At 47.3% G+C, this 3,517-nt stretch overlaps 1 pseudogene; it reads left to right on the forward strand.

Annotated features, from left to right (window-relative positions):
* The first annotated feature begins 618 nt into the window (after positions 1-618).
* LOC110127364 (nucleolar RNA helicase 2 pseudogene) lies at positions 619-3,208 on the forward strand (annotated as a pseudogene).
* Positions 3,209-3,517: the final 309 nt, after the last annotated feature.

Raw genomic sequence — 3,517 nt, forward strand, 5'->3', positions numbered from 1 at the left:
CCCAACTCTGGCTCCACCGGCACCCAGAGCCTTAGGGAAAGTCGGCTTCCTGGGCTGTGAATTAGGGTGGAATGTGCCTGAGCAAACACCCAAGGGCTTGAATCTCCCTACTTCTTCCCCCTAAAGCTTCACCCCTCCCCTCCAGAGTCATGCCCACCTGGGGCACCGCTCCCTGCTGAGGTGCCTAGGAGGCTGCACTCTCAGGAAGGAGTCCTCAGCTGGGGTCCCAGCACCAGGGCGCTGGATACTTGGTGGCTTTACTCTGTATCCTCGAGGCCAGAGGGGCAGGCCTATCACTGGGGTGCACTTGGGATTCTGGCCCCAGCCAGAGAAAACCAGACAGTACCGGCTTAAGAGGAAGGACTCTCAGTGCAGGGCACCCTGCGCGGCTGCGTCAGCCCCGCCCCAGTGCGGCCCTGGGACTGAGTCTCCTCAGGGTCCAGGGACGGGGTAGCAGCGCAAGTCGCAGAGGTCGGAGGGCATAAACTAACACTATATTTCTCTCTTTTTGTTTTGTCTCATGCCAGTGCCATGTTGAAGTCTCGTCAATTTGCAGTTTTGTGCTTGTCCTCAGCAACTGAGACTGGTCGGCCTACACAGCTTGTGTGAGTGGTGCCAGGGAAACTTCTTAGTGACGCGGATTTGGAGTCAGATGCAGCCATGGCAAAAGTGGAGATGCCAAGAAAGCAAAATGAGAAGAAAGGTAAAAAAGAGAAGTCAAAATCTAGGAAGACTGAAGAGGAAGTCAAAAGGAAGAAATGATTTCTCCCAAAGCTACAAAGGTTAAAATGAAAGCAGAGCCTTCTGAGGTTGACATGAATTCTCCTAAATCTAAAAAGTCAAAAAACAAAGAGGAGCCATCCCAAGATGACATTATTTCTCCTAAAACCAAAGTTTGAAAAAAATCAAAGGAGGCCTGTGAAAAGACAATTGTTTCTCTTAAAACCAAAAAAGTTATAAAAAATTAAGAGCCCTGTGAGGAAGAATCAGGTGCACCTAAGCCCAAAAAGATGAAGGAAGAAAAAGAAATAAATGGAGAAATTCAAGAGAAAAGCCCCAACCTCAAGAATGGATTCCCCGATTCTGGACCTGACTCCAACTCTAAGGAAGCTGCCAGTGAAGAAAACAGTGAGTTAGAGCAGGCAATGACTGTGGAGCAAAAAGATGGAGCTTTCTCTAATTTCCCCATGTCTGAAGAAACTACTAAACTTCCCAAAGCCCATGGGGTGACCTTCCTGTTTCCTATACAAGCAAAGACGTTTCACTACGTCTATAGTGGGAAGGATTTGATTGCACAGGGATGGACAGGAACTGGAAAGACATTCTCTTTTGCTATCCCTTTGGTTGAGAAATTTCTTGGGGAACTGCAAGCCTGGAAGAGAGGTCATGCCCCTCAGGTACTGGTTCTTGCACCCACAAGGGAGTTGGCAAGTCAAGTAAGCAGACATTTCAGTGACATCACAAAAAAGCTGGTAGTGGCTTGTTTTTATGGTGAAACGTCATATCAAAGACCACCTGCAGAATGGCAAGCTAGATCTCACCAAACTTAAGCATATTGTCCTGAATGAAGTTGACCAGATGTTGGAATTGGGCTTTCCTGATCAAGTGGAAGAGAGTTTATGTGTGGCACACAAGGGAGATTCCGAAGACAGTCCCCAAACATTGCTTTTTTCTGCAACTTGCCCCATTGGGTGTATAATGTTGCTACGAAATACATGAAATCTACGTATGAACAAGTGGACCTGACTGGTAAAAAAACACAGAAAACGACAATAACTGGAGAGCATCTGGCTCTCAAGTGCCACTGGACCCAGAGGACAGCAGTTACTGGAGACGTGAAAGAGTGTACAGTGGTTTTCAAGGGCGCACTGTCATATTTTGTGAAATGAAGAAAGAAGCCCAGAAGTTGTCACAGAATGTGACTGTAAGACAGGATGCCCAGTCATTACACGGATACATTCCACAGAAGCAAAGGGAAATCACCCTGAAAGGTTTTAGAAATGGTGATTTTGGAGTTTTGGTTGCAACCAATATTCCTGCGCATGGGTTAGACATCCCCGAGGTTGATCTGGTTGTTCAAAGTTCTCCACCAAAGGATGTGGAATCCCACATTCATTGTTCTGGGTGAACAGGTAGAGCTGAGAGGACCAGGGTTTGCATCTGCTTTTACCAGCACAAAGAATACCAGTCAGCCCAAGTGGAGCAAAGGGCAGGAATTAAATTTAAACAAAGAGCTCTTCCTTCTGCAACAGAGATAATGAAAGCCTCTAGCAAAGACGCCATCAGGCTTCTGGACTCTGTGCCTCCCACTGCGATTAGTCACTTCAAGCAGTCAGCCGAGAAGCTGATTGCGGAGAAGGGAGCTGTGGAAGCCCTGGCCCACGTTTCCAGTGCCGCGTCAGTAGACCAGCGTTCCTTGATCAACTCCAAAGCAGACTCTGTGATCATGATCTTGTGGTGCTCAACTGAAGTGCCAAACAGTAGTTATGCTTGGAAAGAACTTAAAGAGCAGCTGGGTGAGGCTATTGATTCCAAAGTGAAGGGAATGGTCTTTCTCAAAGGAAAGCATGGGGTTTGCTTTGATATCCGTACTGCATCAGTAACAGAACTACAGGAAAAGTGGCATGATTCACGGCGCTGGCAGCTTTCTGTGGCCACAGAGCAGCCAGAGCTGGAAGGTCCACGGGAAGGATATCGCAACTTCCGAGGACAGCGGGAAGGCAATCGAGGCTTCAGGGGACAGCGCGAGGGCGACCGAGGTGTCAGGGGACAACGAGAAGGAAGGAGAAGCTGCAGACAGTGGTCAGGAAGTGGCAACGAAAGTAGCAGATTCCAAAACAAGGCCAGGAGCAGAGTTTTAATAAGGCATTCGGACAGCAGTTTGAAGTAGGGGATTTATTTGGCAAAAACAGAACTATGTTCAGCAAGGTGGAGCTGAACGTTACTTTTCAGACAAAGTTAAAAACACATTGTATTTCCTTCCTGACCACTGCCCAGTCCCCATCTCTTCCAGAGAGAAAAGCTTCATCTAAATTATTTCGTCTGATTGATGACTGTCATTTATAACTTTATTGCTACTTCTGTCTTGGTTATTCCTTTGGGAAATGTGTATGGATTCATTACATATTCTAATGTATTGTCTAAGATTATAAGATAAAGTCAAGCATGTATCTGCTGATACTTTTTAAGTTGACCTGTCTTTATACTTAGAAATGTCTCTTAATAGTAGAGTTCCCCAGAGTAGGCAACAGTAACCCACCCCAGTACTCTTGCCTGGAGAATCCCATGGATGGAGGCGCCTGGTAGGCTATAGTCCATGGGGTCGCTAAGAGTCAGGCATGACTGAGCGCCTTCACTTTCACTTTTCACTTTCATGCATTGGAGAAGGAAATGGCAACCCACTCCAGTGTTCTTGCCTGGAGAACCCCAGGGACAGAGGAGCCTGGTGGCTGCCGTCTATGGGGCCGCACAGAGTTGGACACGAAATGACGTGACTTAGCAGCAGCAGGGTTCCCTG

This window comes from Odocoileus virginianus, chromosome 16 (genome assembly GCF_023699985.2).
Source record: "Odocoileus virginianus isolate 20LAN1187 ecotype Illinois chromosome 16, Ovbor_1.2, whole genome shotgun sequence".
Classification (NCBI taxonomy): Eukaryota; Metazoa; Chordata; class Mammalia; order Artiodactyla; family Cervidae; genus Odocoileus; species Odocoileus virginianus.